At 40.3% G+C, this 19,099-nt stretch overlaps 1 pseudogene; it reads right to left on the reverse strand.

Annotated features, from left to right (window-relative positions):
- Window positions 1-4,984: 4,984 nt before the first annotated feature.
- LOC133856717 (uncharacterized) lies at window positions 4,985-15,666 on the reverse strand (annotated as a pseudogene).
- Window positions 15,667-19,099: the final 3,433 nt, after the last annotated feature.

A 19,099-nucleotide genomic window follows, 5' to 3' on the forward strand; every position in this document is an offset into this window, starting at 1 on the left:
ATTTGTTTTTCATGGAAATAGTGCGACTCCTTGGTGTACCTAGGAGTATTGTTTCTGATAGAGATGTTAAATTCCTTGGCTACTTTTGGAAGGTTTTGTGGGGAAAATTAGGTACCAAACTTTTATTTTCCACTACTTGTCATCCACAGACTGATAGATAGATTTCAGTAGTCAATAGGACTCTAACTCAACTCTTACGCACTGTCATTCAAAAGAATTTAAAAACTTTGAAGGACTGTTTACCATTTATAGAATTTGCATATAATAGGACTATGCATACTACTACTTCTTATTCTCCCTTTGAAATTGTTTATGATTTTAATTGATGGAGATCAATGCACCACTTCAAAGGATCTCGTTCAAGTACCAATTGGGCCGGTTACGAGAGCACGAGCAAAGAAGTTCAAGGATGTACTCAACGGACTCATCCAAGAGTTATGGGCTCAAGCAAATTCGTGGAGGCCCATTGAGCATGATCCACATGGGCAACAAAGAATCGTCACCTTGATTCAAGTTCTAGAAGGATCCGGTCAAGGCTAAGAATTGGCAAGAAATATTTTGGGTCTATTCTAGAAGGATCGGATTGCATGGCTATTCTAGGCGCCACTTTCTTTCCTTTTATGTTGTCTTTTGTTTTCTTCTATATGACTCTAGGCGTCCAGCTCTTCTTTCCTATTCCAGCTCTTTTTTCTTTAGGCAAGTAGGGATTTATTTTAGCTTTGATTGGGAGGGTGGGCGTCCAGCCTTTATTACCTTATATGTCTTGTGTGTTTTAGGAAGACAAGGATTTCTGTCCTTACCCATTTTCGGCTTTAATTAGGTTTTCTATGTTAGGGTTTTTTTTTTTTTTTTTTTTTTTTTTTTTTTTTTTTTTTTTTTTCTTGTAATGTTCAGCCCTTTAAATAGGTGCATAAGCAATGGAAAACGGAGACATTGATTATTCATAAAACTTGTGAGGTTTATTCTCTTTGGTTCTTTGAAGAACTAGGCGAACTTATCGGGATTTCCCGTGGCGTTCATCCCGACTTATCAAACGGAGTTTCCACCACCGTTTGTGGCGTCTTCCTTACACCGAGGTTCTTGTTTGTCATAAACGACAGGTCGAGGTCTTCCATTCGAATCTGTCCATAGAACGATCTTGGGTTCCCTTTCGTTGTTGGGTCTCGTTATTCTTGACGGGGTTCACATCATTTGGTATCAGAGCACGGTTTCTAGTTCAGGTTTGCGTATCCTTTAACATCTTTCATTTCTTTGTTTCTTCTTTAGCCGTCCACATCATTTATCTTTTCTTAGCCGAATTTCCTTTACCCTATCTGTTCAATCTTTGTTTGTCTTGTTGATGTCTAAACTATTGGTCTGGTCTCACATCTCTTAGTTATTTCAAAATCTTATTCCATTATTCTCAAAAGCTAGTTGCTGATCATCAAAAAAAAAAAGCAAAAAAAGAAATGAGAGAGAGACTTGACGAAGAAGAGTGAAAGGAGTCCGAAAATAAATAAATAAATAAATAAAAATTCACTATTCTGTGCTTCCAAAATTCCAAACTGCCATATTCCTTCTAATTCTAATATGAAAATTTCCATATTCCATGTGTTCTCAAATCTGAGATTCCTTGATTAGTTCTGGGTAAATTGTTGCTGGAAATTTTGAGTTGTTTGTTTAATTTCAAAAGAACTGAAAGAGAATTATCGAGTAGAAAAAGGCAAGAGTGGTGAGAACATTAGAGGGTAAAAGCCATATTATTTTGAGTGAAACACGAGTGGAGAGTGATCCACATTCTTGAGTGTAAACACGTAAGGGAGTGATTCGTGAGGTTCCTTCTTTTTTTTCTTCTTCTTCTTCTTCTTTTTTTTTTTTTTTTTTTTTTTTTTTTTCTAACCTTTGTTTTGCAGCAATCTTGTCTCACGATAGTGGTAAGAGCATTGCCGAAGATGATACAAAATTGGCGGATCCGAAAGTGTTTATGGAGGCCATGATGAGTGAGATGAGGCGTGTGATGAAGATGGAGATGGAGGAGGTTCATGAACGGATAAATCAGATGGAGAATAGACATGAGGAGCAACCACAAAACGGTCGTAACTTGCGTAGAAGGGAAAGAGTTCCACCGAGGGAGGAGGATGAAGAGCGTTATGGGTTTGGTTTTGATGAAGAAGAAGATCGGGATTCCATTGTTAACAATTGGAGACCTGGAGGAAGATTTAGAGAAGCTAGGAATCGCGAAGATAACAACTTGGGTGGTATTAAGATGAAGATTCCGTCCTTTCAAGGTAGATCTGATCCTGAGGCATATCTTGAGTGGGAGAAGAAGATGGAGTTCGTGTTTGATTGCCACAACTACTCCGAGACAAAGAAGGTAAAATTAGCCGTGATTGAATTTTCTGAATATGCTATTACTTGGTGGGATCAGCTTGTGATAAACAGGAGGCGGAATAGAGAACGCCAAATACACACATGGGAGGAGATGAAAGTAGTGATGAGAAAGCGGTTCGTTCCAGGTTACTACTACCGAGAGTTGTACAAAAAGCTACAAGTTCTTAGACAAGGGAGTCGAAGGGTAGAGGATTACTACAAGGAGATGGAGATTGCTATGATCCGCGCTAATGTAGAGGAGGATCGGGAGGCTACAATGACTAGATTTTTACTTGGCTTAAACCGGGAGATCCATGATAAGGTAGAGATGCAGCATTATGTAGAATTGGAAGATATGGTGCATATGGCTATCAAAGTGGAACAACAACTCAAGAGAGGGAGTGGGACATGTGCAGGCCATAACTCTAGTTCTACCTATTGGAAATCTAGTCATGCCAAGCCGTTGGACAAGTCACAAACGCCCAAACTCGAGCCCAAGTCCGCGACCACCAGCCACGTTCCTCAAGGTAAAACCGAAGCCTCTACCTCTAGGAATCGTGATATGAAATGTTTTAGATGTCAAGGCAGGGGCCACATAGCAAGTCAATGCCCAAACAAGCAAGTCATGGTGTTGCAAGCCAATGGTGAAATTGTGACCGATGATGAAGATTCTGACACCGACGACATGCGGCCATTCGAGGATGTTTCCGAGGAGTATTTAGCCCCTGAGTGATTTTTCTTTTAATTGAGTTTCCACTTCGTAAACAAAATATCTGTCTTTTTAATTTCCGCATTGTGATATTTTGTTGCACACTATTGCACACACTTAGTAAATTAGAAGTCATCTTTAATTTTCAGTTGGAGGCTCGGGGATTGTGGGCTTCACAAATACAGTCTTAGAAGTGAAAGGGATATCAGAGGAAGAAGCTACATACCCGAGTCTGGTTTTATCAGTTGGGCTCTTCTAGATTGATAGCATGTGGTAAGCTTCTCCTCTAGGTCTTGAATTTTGAGCAGGAAGGAACTTCTTTCAGTCTGTAGACTATTTAGCTCATGCACACGTTGTTAGGGAGTCTTCCTCAACTTTAAGAACTCTACATAGAGGATGTTATAGGCCTTTTTGAGTTCTTCCCCGTCTTCATCACTGTGCTCAGAGTAGTAGGATTGAGAATCCTCCTATTCTTCATATAGAGCCACAAAGGCTAGAAATTTTTGATCTTGAGATAGAGTTTCTTCTTCTTCTTCTTCTTCTTCTTCTTCTTCTTCTTCTTCTTCTTCTTCTTCTGATCTTGACCTAGAGTTTTAAATATAGACTTCTAACAACCAAGTGTGTGTGCAACAAAATATCTTAAAATGAGGAATTTAAAAGACAAGATATTTGTTGATGAAGTGAAAACTCTATGAAGAGAAAAACCACTCCGGGGCAACCAAATCCAGGAACTCCACTATGAAAAAACAAAGCTAGTTACAAGACACTCGTACTCACATACCCTTGTGCAGTAGTCATACCTTTAACTCTGACACGAAGCATATCGTGAACGCTTCCCAACCAGATCTTCCACCTAAAGGGGTTTTTGATGGATTCCTTTACCTTAGGGCCAACCCCTAAGATAGACTTCACACGAACAGTTGAGCACACACTGGTAACAGCTTGAGAGCTAGAGGATCTTCGATTCTCCCTAAACACCCTCTCAAGCACTATGAAATTCACTGTCGAATTCTGTACAAAATACAAGCCTAGGGCCCTCTATTTATAGGCCTACAGGAAACTTAAAACTGCTGAGATTCGGGCTCTGGTTGTCGAGCGTCCAGACGGAAGTTAGCCACGTCCGGACGGTTTTCTGTGATATCCTTTCAGAAACAGCATAATTCTATCTTTATCAGGTCCACGTCTGGATGGCTTGATCAAGCATTCAAGCATCCAGACGGTCTTCGCTAAACTCCTTTCCGCGTTCGAATGGAACTCTGGAGTATTCTGAAATACTGGACATCCGTCCGGACGTGTTGCCACGTCGTTCGAACAGGTTGCAGAAACTTCCCAAACAGTGTCGACTTCTGAAGTCCAACTCCATGTTGAACAATGATTGACCTAGCGTCCAGACAGTGTTGCTTTGAAGTCTGGACGTCTTCATCATTATCTGTAAGACACTGAGGGGTGTCCGGACGACTTTAAAGACTCGTCCGGACAGTTGCACAGGAACCGGCTGTTTTGGCTTAGATTTTGCAAGGACTCTTCATGGAAATCTTCTAGAAGCTTGTGATCAGTTACTTTCTTTGATTTGAACACTATCTGAATACATGAAGATTCTGAATTGAAAAACCGACCATCCTGTTAATTTAAAACCATTACATAAAGTGTTTTTGTCATCCAGAATATAGCCAACATAAAATACTAACAAACTCCCCCTTTGGCCGTTATGGGACAAAAAACACTTGACCGATTTGGAAATACAGTCTCGGTCCAAAAATCAAAATGAACCAAAAAATACTCCCCCCTTTTGTCACACAATGACAAAGGGTAAACAGAGTATGAATTAAAACCATAAGTGTTTAAAGAACTACACAAAATGTCAGCACAATTGTAAAATTGTTTGTAAAACCAGAAACAAGACATAACATATATATAAAGAAAAACTCAATCATCATCATCATCATTCGGCTTTGGATGATGATATTTCAAGCACTCCCTGATGTTGATCTGGCTTTGCTTGACACGCTCTCCTATAAGATTGACTTCCCTTTGGATACCTGACATTGAAGTCATAAGCACAAAAGCGGCTTCAATGTCAAAGGTGGGAGGCATAGCCTGTGATGACGATGCAACTGCTGTGGGGAGATCTGGTCGAGGCTGAGGAACAGCGCCTTGAGCCTCATGCCGCAATTGAGCATTAGACTTCATGAGAGTCTGTATGCCAAGGGGATCTGGGATCCGTGAGCGGGGCTCAGAGTTTGAAATATCTGTCATGACCTGAAGACAAATTTGAGTGATCAAACACCCAAAAGACAGACTCGTGTTCTTCTCATCACGAACCTCAGGCAAAAAGGAGTTCGCATCACGATGGCATAGAGAAGGGTGGCCTTCTTGAGAGTTAGCTCATGCCGACGAGCTTGAGGCCAAAGGTTTGTCACTACAACCTTTGCTAAAAATCGATGTATAGGAGCAAAAGAACCGATGTTGATCTAGGAGTGGGACTTGTCTTCTCTCTGGGGCTCATCCCAAAGAAATCATGCAGGAAATCAATGCTGGGAGCCTCATCAGGAAAAGGAACTCCGGAGACTGGTAACACAGGAACTCCGATCACAGCACTGATAAGCTGTGGATCAATCTAAATCGGCTGTCCTCTGACCATGGTCTGCATAATGAGTCCTCTGTCATCCTCTTGGATGATGATCATGTTGCCGTAGAACTCCCGTACCAGTCTGGGAAAGGCTGGGCAGGCACAGTTGTACAGGTACTCCTAGTGGTTTTCCATAAGCATCTGAGCAATGGGGAGTAAAACGGGATCCCTCAAATCTGCGCAGAGAAGATTCCGCTCCGATAGGACCTGTCGCAATTGCATGCGGTGCAGCCTGTCAGCAACTGACTATTCAGTTCTTTGCTTGACTCGGGGAGGAGAGTCATCCGAAGACATATTTCTTGGACTAAAAAAAATCACAGAAACAAATCCATGAAAGCATTAATTCCTGTTAGTCTAAAAAAAAAATTTGGGCATTATAACGGCTGTAAAATGGACTATCCCAGAAATTACAACAACAAGAAACACAACCCAAACAATATCAAGAACCAAATATGCGAAATCTCAACCCAAATAAAAAAGAATTTTTGAGCAATAATACATATTAAACTCAAAAAGAAAAAATGGAAACCCAAAAAACAAACTATTTTAAGAATAAAAACTTAAAAAATAAATTAGTAAAAGAGTATAAAAACATACCTGGGGTGGAGATAAATTGCAAAGATGACACGTGCACTTGAAAAATACGCATAAAAAGCACAGAAAAAATGCACAAGACGACAAAAAGAACCAAAAAAGGCGGAATGAGAAGGCTGCTGCGCGGGGGGAATGCGATATAACCCTACAGGAGACACCGTCAGGACGGAACTTAAGTGACGTCCGGACGTAGTGCCACGTAGGAGATCGCATAAACACCCCTGATATGAACTCCACCAACAAATGTGATGAAACCCAATAGCAATGATGGTTTGAAACCCCAAGATTGTGTAGACATGAAATGTTGAGGCTTGACCCGTCACCTAACTAGATGAGAAACCAAGACTACGAAGGATTGAAACGCCACACCAAGAATCTGAATCTCTTCAAGAATCAAGGTGATAAGTTTGGTTGTTTGAACACCACAAGATTAACTTGATAAGCTCAAGAAGTTCTTTCAAGAATTAAGAGGAACACAAGACCTCACAATAATAATTTTCTGAAAACAAAAATCTATATCTTACAAAATTCGTAATGCCCATCTATACACTTGGAACAACCCTCCAAGAATAAGAAAAGTCTTAACTATAGCTTTAAAAGCAACACAAGTGCCAACATAAACAAGTCCCCACATTCTTAGGTCTCTTTGGACTTCTGGAGGCAGCCAAAATAACTAAATGACTAAATTCATAACCAGCCAAGACCAAGTTCATTCCCCTATTTAATATCCTTGAAACTCAACAAGTTCACACCCTTTAATGGTCAAACCATGCTGGTCACGTTTTTGCATGCTAATTATCCTCTTCAATTGCTTTGATGACATGGACTAAGCCTTGATTATTATTTGAGCCCCTTGATTATTATTTGAGCCCATCTTGGTCTTTTTAGAATCAGCCCAATTCTCTTGGATTAGCCCATTTATTGCTTCCTTGAAACGTTTGGCTCTAAGTCTTGTAATTGGGCCACTAGGAAGTGACAAAGGGTCTTGCGCAACTTCAGCTCCATTCCCATGTGTATGATCAGCATGTCCAGCTCCTTGGTTTCCATCATTCTCCCCCTCTTGAGAAGGATTTGTCCTCAAATCATCACCTACATCAAATGGAGACAAATCAGCAACATTAAAGCTTGCACTAACACCATACTCACTCGGAAAGTCAAGCTTGTAGGCATTATCATTGATGCGCTCCACTACTTGGAATGGTCCGTCACCTCGAGGTAGGAGTTTTGAACGCCGTTTCTCTGGAAAACGTTCCTTCCTTAAGTGTAACCAAACCCAATCTCCTGGTTCAAATACTACCTTCTTGCGTCCCTTGTTGGCTTGATGGACATATTGTTGAGTCCTCCTTTCAATGTTCAGCCGTGCCTTTTCATGAATCATCTTTACAAATTCTGCCTTCTTTTTGCCATCTAAGTTCACATGTTCACTCAAAGGTAAAGGAGTTAAATCCAAAGGTGACAATGGGTTAAAGCCATAAACAATTTCAAATGGTGAAAACTTAGTTGCAGAATGTATACTTCTATTGTAAGCAAATTCAACATGTGGTAAACAATCTTCCCATGTTTTCAAATTCTTTTTAATAATAGCACGCAACAAAGAAGACAAAGTTCTATTTACTACTTCAGTTTGACCATCCGTTTGTGGATGACAAGCAGTAGAAAACAACAATTTGGTTCCCAACTTTCCCCACAAAGTCTTCCAAAAGTAACTCAAAAACTTTGCATCCCTATCAGAAACAATGGTCCTAGGCATGCCATGTAACTTAACAATTTCTTTGAAGAACAAATCAGCTATATGTGATGCATCATCAGTTTTATGACAAGCAATGAAGTGTGCCATCTTGGAAAATCTATCTACCACCACAAAAACTGAATCTCTCCCCCTCTTAGTCCTAGGTAAACCTAAAACAAAATCCATAGAAATATCAGTCCAAGGTTCACTAGGTATTGGCAAAGGGGTGTACAAACCATGGGGTTTCAACTTAGACTTAGCATGTTTACACGTGATACACTTCTCACAGATTCTTTCCACATCACGTTTCATATGAGGCAAAAAAAATGATCATGCAAAATTCCTAAAGTCTTAGCTACACCAAAATGACCCATCAAACCACCACCATGAGCTTCTCTCACAAGCAATTCACGCAAAGAACACATAGGCACACACAGTTTATTTTTCCCGAAACAAAAATCCATCTTGCCTATAAAACTTATCAAACGCCACTTTTTCACATGCATTGAACACATCACCAAAATCAGAATCTTGTGCATGCAAATCCTTAATATATTCAAAGCCAAGCAATTTTGTATCTAAAATAGAAAGTAAAGCATACCTTCGGGACAATGCATCAGCCACCACATTTTTCTTACCTTGCTTGTATCTGATCACATAAGGAAATGTTTCAATGAATTCCACCCACTTGTCATGGCGTTTGTTCAACCTTTGCTGTCCTTTCAAATGCTTCAAAGATTCATGATCGGTGTGAATCACAAATTCCTTTGGCCATAGATAGTGCTGCCAATTTTCCAAAGCCCTTACCAAGGCATACATTTCCTTATCATAAGTGGGGGTAATTTAGGGCTGCCCCACTCAACTTTTCACTGAAATAAGCAACTGGATGACCACCTTGCATCAAAACAGCTCCAATACCTATTCCTGAAGCATCACACTCAATTTCAAAAGTTTTAGCAAAGTTAGGTAAAACAAGCAAAGGTGCATTAGTTAACTTTGATCAGATTAAATGCATTTTCTTGTTCTTTTCCCCACTTAAACGGCACATTTTTCTTGATGACTTCAGTAAGAGGGGCGGCTAAGCTACTAAAATCACGCACAAACCGTCTATAGAAGCTAGCTAAGCCGTGGAAACTCCTCACTTGGCTGATTGTTGTAGGCGTTGGCCACTCTTGGATTGCCTTCACCTTTTCCTCATCCACCCCAATTCCTCTCTTACTAACAACAAAACCAAGAAACACAAGCTTATCCGTGCAAAAGGTGCACTTCTTGAGGTTAGCAAACAACTTTTCTTTCCTCAGAATTTCCAAAACAGATTTTAAATGCATCACATGTTCTTCCAAGTTTTTGCTATAAATTAGGATATCATCAAAATACACAACTACAAATCTGCCAATAAATGCACGCAAAACATGGTTCATCAAACGCATAAATGTGCTTGGCGCATTAGTTAAGCCGAAAGGCATCACTAACCATTCATACAAACCATATTTAGTTTTAAAAGCAGTTTTCCATTCATCATCTTCCTTCATCCTAATTTGATGATATCCACTCTTAAGATCAATTTTTGTAAAGACACAAGAACCATGCAATTCATCCAGCATATCATCTAACCTAGGAATAGGATGACGATACTTTACCGTTATGTTGTTGATGGCCCGGCAGTCAACACACATTCTCCATGTTCCATCCTTCTTAGGAACTAATAGCACCGGGACCGCACAAGGACTCATGCTTTCACGCACATACCCCTTCTCCAATAATTCACCTACTTGCCTCTGAAGTTCCTTGGTCTCCTCCGGATTGCTCCTATAAGCAAGTCGGTTAGGAATTGATGCACCGGGTATGAAATCAATTTGATGTTCAATCCCTCGGATTGGAGGTAAGCCACTAGGTACCTCTTTAGGAAAGACATCTTCAAACTTCTGCAAAAGAGAAACAATATTGCTTGGCAAAGCACCGACGAGATCATTAGTACATAAAAGAGCCTCCTTGTACATGAGTACAATAAGGGGCTGGTGTGAAAATAATGCTCTCTTGATCTCACTTTTTTTTGCAATGTGACTGAATTTTTCCTCTCTTGCTCTCACTATGGCCGAAATCCTCTCTCTTTCTTTTTCACTCTGATCAATGTTTTTCTCTCTTTTTTTTTTTCAACTCTTTTTTTCCACTTTCAGCCTTCCTTTCTTTTTCATTTTTCTTTTCATTTGATCTTTGTAACTTTAGTTGGTCCTCCATGACCTGTTTTGGAGTTAATGGCACAAGAGTAATGGGTTGCCTTTTAAGAGTGAAAGAATACCTATTTGTGAATCCATCATGCGTAACCCTCCGATCATACTGCCATGGTCTTCCCAACAATAAATGGCATGCATGCATAGGAACCACATCACAAAGCACCTCATCCTCATATTTGCCAATGGATAATGCCACCAACACTTGCCTTGTCACCTTGATTTCGCCACATTCATTCAGCCACTGAAGCCGGTAAGGGTGAGGATGTTTCAAGGTGGTTAAGGCCAATTTCTCCACCAGATAAGTGCTGGCTACGTTTGTGCAACTCCCACCATCAATAATGACGCTGCAAACTTTGTTATTTACAAAGCACCGAGTATGAAACAAGTTTTCCCTTTGGTTACTTTCTTCCTCCTTAACTTGCACATTGAGAACTTGCCTTGCTACCAATAAATCTCCAACCACAGCATTTTGCTCATCATCGGCATCCTCCAAAGGTGGCATGTCATCATCATCTACTTCTTCCTCATTCTTCGACTCAAGCTCTCCTTGGGCGTTTATCACCATCACCCTTTTGTTTACACACTGGCTGGCTATGTGTCCTCGCCCCTGACATTTAAAAGACTTAATATCACGTGTTTTAGAAATAGAAGCCTCGGTGTTACCTGAAGTAGTGGTGGTTGTTGGTTTGGCATTCTTAGAAGGTTCAAATTTTTGCTTATTTTGAAGCTGCTCGTCCCTTTTTGGAGCTGTCTTCCATGGGCTGGTGGTAGCCATAGGTTGTCCCCTCCTAGCCAATCCCTTCTGTTTGAATTGTTCCTCCACTTTTATGGCTTGATGCACCATATCCGTTAACTCAACAAAGTGCTGCAACTCGACTATATCTGCAATCTCACGATTTAAACCGTGCAAAAACCTAGCCATGGTGGCTTCTCGGTCCTCTTCTACATTAGCCCGGATCATAGCTACCTCCATCTCCTTGTAATACTCATCCACACTCTTGGAACATTGAGTTAACCTCTGCAACTTTTGATACAATCCCCTATAATAATGGTTGGGTACAAAACACCTCCTCATAAGCATTTTCATCTCCTCCCAAGTGTCCACGGGTGGCTCTCTATTTCTCCTCCTATTAATCAGTAATTGATCCCACCAAACAATGGCATAATCTATGAATTCAATTGCAGCCAACTTAACCTTCTTTATCTCCGAGTTGTTGTGACAATCAAACACCATCTCCATTTTAATTTCCCACTCCAAATAAGCTTCAGGATCATTTTTACCTTGAAAAGACGGGATTTTAATCTTTATGTTTCCTAATCATTATCCCTCCTCGGCCTACCCATCCTAGCTTCTCTATTCCCATACCCACGCTCAAACCTGCCTCGGTTCAAATATGGCTCATCAAATTCCTCCAACTCCGCCTCTTCCTCAACATTCCGCCACGGAACACGCCCACCTTGTTGCCTATTGGGATTGTCTTGTTGCTGTCCCCTAGGAGTTTCTGCTTCTACCCTGTCCAACCTCTCGTGAATAGGTTCTAATTCAGCCCTCAACATACGCCTCATCTCCCCTAACAACGCTTGCATTTGGAGGTTCGAAGCTGCGGGTTGTCGAAATTCTTCGGTTCTGTCTTCTTCTTGATTATTGGACATGTTTAGAATCTGCAAAACAAGGTTAGAATCCTCACAAGCACTCCCTCACGTGTTTCACTCAAGAATTAATACACTTACACTCGTGTTTTCACTCTAAACGGCTTTTACCCTCTTTTGGTCTCACACACTCTTGCCTTTTTCCACTCTTTTGTGTCTTCTTAGTTCTTAATCGAACTTCAAGAAACTAATTCAAAATAATCCAGCAGCAATTGAGAAATAACCAAAACTCATCAGAAAGGTCAAGAACTTGAATAATGTGAGAAATAAGATAGAAAGGAAGAAATTTTCTTACTCAGAAAGGTCAAGAACTTGAATAAGGTGAGAAACAAGATTGAAAGGAAGAAATTTTCTTACTGGAATTGAGTACTTTTTCTTTTCTTTTCTTTTTTTTTTTTTTTTTCACAGCAGGGAACAGGAAATTAAAAAAAAAAAAAAAAAAACAATAATAAAAGATAGTCAAACTTGCCTTAGAACCAAGGCTCTGATACCAAAATGATATGAACTCCACCAACAAATGTGATGAAACCCGATAGCAATGATGGTTTGAAACCCCAAGATCGTGTAGACAAGAAATGTTGAGGCTTGACCCGTCACCTAACTAGATGAGAAACCAAGACTACGAAGGATTGAAACGCCACACCAAGAATCTGAATCTCTTCAAGAATCAAGGTGATAAGTTTGGTTGTTTGAAAGCCACAAGATTAACTTGATAAGCTCAAGAAGTTCTTTCAAGAACTAAGAGGAACACAAGACCTCACAATAATAATTTTCTGAAAACAAAAATCTATATCTTACAAAATTCGTAATGCCCATCTATATACTTGGAACAACCCTCCAAGAATAGGAAAAGTCTTAACTATAGCTTTAAAAGCAACACAAGTGCCAACATAAACAAGTCCCCACATTCTTAGGTCTCTTTGGACTTCTAGAGGCAGCCAAAATAACTAAATGACTAAATTCATAACCAGCCAAGACCAAGTTCATTCCCCTATTTAATATCCTTGAAACTCAACAAGTTCACACCCTTTAATGGTCAAACCATGCTGGTCACGTTTTTGCATGCTAATTATCCTCTTCAATTGCTTTGATGACATGGACTAAGCCTTGATTATTATTTGAGCCCATCTTGGTCTTTTTAGAATCAGCCCAATTATCTTGGATTAGACCATTTAGTGCTTCCTTGAAACGTTTGGCTCTAAGTCTTGTAATTGGGCCACTAAGAAGTGACAAAGGGTCTTGCGCAACTTCAGCTCCATTCCCATGTGTATGATCAGCATGTTTAGCTTGGTTTCCATCAACCCCTGTCTGGACAAAGAGGATGGACGTCCGGACAAATCAACCTTACCTTCCGGACAGCCAGAACCACCATCTGGACGCTTCACACAAAAAATCTAAAAAAAGAAAAAGAAAAAAAAGACACTTTTCAATAGAAAACTTAACTCAAGCAATGCGTGTGTGTGTGTGAAGGCTGATGTGAACCCCGTCAAGAATAACGAGACCCAACAACGAAAGGGAACCCAAGATCCTTCTATGGACAGATTCTAATGGAAGACCTCGACCCGTTGTTTATAACAAACAAGAACCTCGGTATAAGGAAGACGCCACAAATGGTGGATGAAACTCCGTTTGATAAGTCGAGATGAACGCCACGGGAAATCCCGATAAATTCGCGTAGTTCTTCAAAGAACCAAAGAGAATAAACCTCACAAGTTTTATGAATAATCAATGTCTGCGTTTTCCATTGCTTATGCATCTATTTAAAGGGCTGAACATTACAAGAGAAAAAAAAAAAAAAAAAAAAAAAAAAAAAAAAAAAAAAAAAAAAAAAAAAAACCCTATCATAGAAAATCTAATTAAAGCCGAAAATGGGTAAGGAAAGAAATCCTTACGTTCCTAAAACACACAAGACATATAAGGCAATAAAGGCTAGACGCCCACCCTCCTAATCAAGGCTAAAATAAATCCGTACTTGCCTAAAAAAAAAGAGCTGGAATAGGAAAGAAGAGCTGGACGCCTAGAGTCATATAGAAGGAAACAAAAGACAACATAAAAGGAAAGAAAGTGGTGCCTAGATCAGCCATGCAATCCGATCATTCTAGAATAGACCCAAAATATTTCTTGCTAATTCTTAGCCTTGACCAGATCCTTCTAGAACTTGAATCAAGGTAACGATTCTTTGTTGCCCACATGGATCATGCTTAATGGGCCTCCACGAATTTGCTTGAGCCCATAACTCTTGGATGAGTCCGTTGAGTACATCATTGAACTTATTTGCTCGTGCTCTCATAACCGGCCCAATTGGTACTTGAACGAGATCCTTTGAAGCGGTGCCTTGATCTCCATCACATGCTCTCCCTCACGTGCCCTTTCTCCAACAATTCACTTACCTGCCGTTGAAGCTCCTTTGTCTCCTTGGGATTGCTCCCTATAAGCTGGTCGGTTTGGGATGGTTGCACCGGGAATAAAATCAATTTGATGTTCAATCCCTCGGATTGGAGGTAACCCATGTGGTGTTTCCTCGGGGAAGACATCCTCGTACTCCTGCAAAAGAGAAACAATAGAAGCAAAGCAAGGTCAAGTTCGTTAGTGTTTAAAAGTGCCTCTTTGTACAAAAGTACAATCATCGGCTGTTTTGAAAACATTACTCGCTCGATCTCACTCACTTTTGCATAGAAATTCTTTTGTTTTCTCTCTGATTTTCTCTCAAGGGCCGAACTTTGATTTTCTTTTTCTCTCTCATTTTTCTCGGCCTCTCTCTGATTTTCACTCTTTTTCTTTTGCTCACTCTCTTTCTTTTGATCACTCTCCTTTTGTAATCTCACTTGATCCTTATATACTTGCTGCGGTGTCAATGGTACAAGAGTGATTGATCGTTGATTAAGTACAAAAGAGTACTTGTTTGTAAAGCCGTCATGCTTCACTTGCCTATCGAACTGCCATGGACGCCCTAGCAATAAGTGTCCCGCCTGCATCGGTACTACATCACACAACACTTCATCTTCGTGTTTACCGATTCGAAATGCAACTAACACTTGCTTGTTCACCCTTATCTCACCACTATCAATTTAGCCATTGTAACTTGTACGGTCTATGGTGCTTTACCATGGGCAATCCCAATTTCTCCACCATAATTGTGCTTGCAACATTAGTACAACTACCACCATCAATAATCACACTACATACCTCGTCTTTAACGTAGCACCTATTATGAAAGATGTTCTCCTGCTGTACTTCATCAACTCCTTTTGCTTGCAAGCTCAATGCTCTCCTCGCCACCAATGCCAATGCGTCAGGGGCTAAATACTCCTCCTCGGAAACATCCTCCAATGGCGGCATGTCGTTGGTGTTGGAATCTTCATCATCGGTCACAATTTCACCATTGGCTTGCAACACCATGACTTGCTTGTTTGGACATTGACTTGCTATGTGGCCTCTGCCTTGACATCTAAAAATTTTAATATCATGATTCCTAGAGGTAGAGGCTTCGGTTTTACCTTGAGGAACGTGGCTGGTAGAGGCTTCGCTTTCTCATCACTACTTTCATCTCCTCCCATGTGTCTATTGGTCGTTCTCTATTCCGCCTCCTGTTTATCACAAGCTGATCCCACCAAGTAATAGCATATTCAGAAAATTCAATCATGGCTAATTTTACCTTCTTTGTCTCGGAGTAGTTATGGCAATCAAACATGAACTCCATCTTCTTCTCCCACTCAAGATATGCCTCAGGATCAGATCTACTTTGAAAGGACGGAATCTTCATCTTAATACCACCCAAGTTGTTATCTTCGGGATTCCTAGCTTCTCTAAATCCTCCTCCAGGTCTCCTATTGTTAACAATGGAATCCCGATCTTCTTCTTCATCAAAACCAGACCCATAACGCTCTTCATCCTCCTCCCTCGATGGAACTCTTTCCCTTCTAACGCAAATTACGACCGTTTTGTGGTTGCTCCTCACGTCTATTCTCCATCTGATCTATCCGTTCGTGAACCTGCTCCATCTCCATCTTCATCACACGCCTCGTCTCACTCATCATGACCTCCATAAACACTTTCGGATCAACCAATTTTGTATCACCTTCGGCAATGCTTTTCTTCTAGTACATCACTGAGAGTCACATTGTAAGCCTTCTCATTGCCCTTCTTGAGGTTCCCACAATCAGCCCCGTATGTGCCCAAATCCTGGGCATTCAAAACATCTTCGACTTCTGGGATCCTTCTTTTCTTCTTCCTCAGCTTCAACTTCTCTGGGAGCTTTCTTCATCTTTTCAGAAAACTTCTTGAATCGGTCATCTCTCATTAGTTTTCTAAAATTTTTGGCCAACATAGCCACAGCTTTTTCTTGATGAGTAATCTCCAGATGATGCTTCTACCCTTTTCTTGGAAGCCTTCAGGGCAATGGTCTTCAGCTTCTTGATTGGGGATAGGGACAGCTCATAAGTTTGAAGAGATCCCACCAACTCTTCAATCTTCATTTCTTCAAGATCTTTGCTCTCTTCAATAGTAGTCACCTTGATCCTGAAACGCTCAGGCAAAGATCTTAGAATCTTTCGGATGAGTTTTACATCCGAGATAGGCTTCCCAAGACTCACCATGGAGTTTCTCAGGTCACTCATCTTGGAGTAAAACTCTTCAAATGTCTCTACTTCCAACATCTTAATTTCTTCAAATCTGGAAATCAACATTTGAAGTTTGATAGATTTTACAAGTTTAGTTCCTTCATATGTTGTTTCCAAGATTTGCCACGCTTCTTGAGCAGATTCACAGTTTCAAATTTTTGCAAATTCAGACGGTGAAAGTGCTTGGCATTCTAGCATAGAGGGCTTTATCATTTGAAAGTCGAGTGTTCTTCTGAGGGACTAGTTCGAGTGCTGTATCCGCTGGTTTAGTCCAACCATTTTCAACAATACTCCAACAGTCAATAGATTTTAAAAAGAACCGCATACGTGCCTTCCAATAGCCATAGTTCGTACCATCAAAGGCAGGAACAATATTAAGAGTTTGAGATCTGTTAACAGATAGAAGTCAAATATAACACTCAAGAATTGAATCTTAACAGAGTGTACCAAGCTCTGATACCAATTGAAAAATTGAAATTGACTTCTAAGTGTGTGTGTGTGTGTGCACAAAGTGTTAACAAAAGTATGGAATTTAAATAACACAAGAATTTTTGTTAATGACGTGGAAAACTCAATATGAGAAAAACCACTTCAGGGCAGCCAAACCCAGGATATCCACTATTCGGAAGACAAGACTAGTTACAAAGTAGTAGCACTCACATACCCTTGATGCAATGGTCGTACCTTGCACTCTAACGTGTAACCCAACACGAACGCCTCCCAACCAGGTCTCCTACCTGAAGGGGTCTTCAATGGAATCCTTTACCTTAGGGCCAACCCCTAAGATAGACTTCATATTAAGCACAACAAGAACACACACAGCAACGGCTTCAGAGAGATTAACTCAGCTCGATAATCTCACAATATGGCTCTCTAAGCATTAATGGAATTCAATACCGAATTCTTGTTGTTTTCAAGCCTAGGGACCTCTATTTATATGCTGACGATTCAAATGACCATCTGGCTTGATAAAAACTGGGCACCGTCCAGACGGAAGTCATAGGCTGTCCAGACGGACAACTGTGCGACCGAATTTTCGAAAATTTCACTGAAAATCTTTCCTGAAATAAGCCACTTCTGGGCGGTTGCTCCAACAGAATGTGGCCAACAACAAACTAACACTCATTAACTCGTCCGGATGCGCATTGCCTCGTAAACATGCGACAGGCAACGTGCGTCCAGACGTGTAACCATACCGTCCGCCCGCCGGAGTCTCTTGCGCGTCCAGATGTGTAATATTACAGTCTTGCCGTCTGAGCCACACCTGTCCGGACGCAAAGAGGTACCGTCCGGACGCTTCACACTGAAAAGACAGAAACTGAGGGAAAATTTGCAGAATATTTTTTCCTAATATCAGCTTCAGAACACGCATGTATAATCAACTGATAAAGCAATCAGATAGCATCTCAAAACTATGCAGAGATATATAAAAAAGAGTTCAGAGTTCAATCAGCACAAAGATTTTCCTGTGGACAGAAAATTTAAATAGATTACTTAACTCATGCAATGCGTGTGTGTGTGAAGACTTTTTCCAAAATGTATGAATTTCACTGATATGACAAAAAGCAACCAAATTTTCTTAGACAAGAGAGAAAATCAGTGAAAGATCAGTCAAAAGTCAAACCTTATAAGGTACTAAGGCCTAGCCACCCTCATCTGATACACTCCCCCTAAGGTGCAACACCTAATTATTTTACTTGTACCATGAAGGACAATGTAAAATTTTACTTGCACTATAAGGGACAAGGTATATTGCTAGCACATAAGCAGTGAATATAAGCACATAGCACAGAATTCATAAGAGTAACTGCTTGATTCTTTTGGTGCTGCAACCTAGAGAAAATGCCAAAGTTTTAGGTTCTAGGTTCAACTACCATTTTGGTCAATTTGGCCATTTTATTAAAAACCTCTTCTCTTATCCAGAATTTCTAGAAGCAAAAAGTTAGAGAAGGAAAGATGTACCGTTTGGGGAGTCTTGGATAGTGTACATTTTCATCGCATTAGAGAAGAAGCTATCCAATCTTTGCATATACAGGAAATTATTGGCAGATATAGTCATAAACTCCCAATCATATCTAAGCAAAGTAAATTAATGCATAAAGAATTGAGATATCAAGCAAAAACACAAGCAATATTTGACATGCCAAGAAAAGAAAAAAAATTCCTGCAATTTCTCCCCAAATTTTTTATTTATTTATTTTTTTAAAATGCTATATGGAAATGACATCATATAACATGCAAGGTATGATCTGTGTAAGCTCGATGTTGCCAATACAGAAAAACTGTCGCTCGACCTGCTTTTTCTGTCTTCCTCAGATAGTACCTGGAATATTCTCTCAAGAGAAATAGGGGGCAAAAAAAAATGGTTCCGAGATTGCACAAAACACACAGAATATATCAAGTAAAAACAAAGCAATCAAACCTGATGCCTTAGGATTAGGAACCAAATCCTAGGCATGAGTACCTTCACCAACTAGGTGAGTCTATTCCCCCTCATAAGGTAAACGTCTTCCTTCTTTCTGACCCAAGTCTGCCTTCTTGTGGGTGGTTGCTGGCAGGGACTTCATCTGTTGACCTATCCACTCC

Source organism: Alnus glutinosa, chromosome 14, assembly GCF_958979055.1.
Source record: "Alnus glutinosa chromosome 14, dhAlnGlut1.1, whole genome shotgun sequence".
Lineage (NCBI taxonomy): Eukaryota > Viridiplantae > Streptophyta > Magnoliopsida > Fagales > Betulaceae > Alnus > Alnus glutinosa.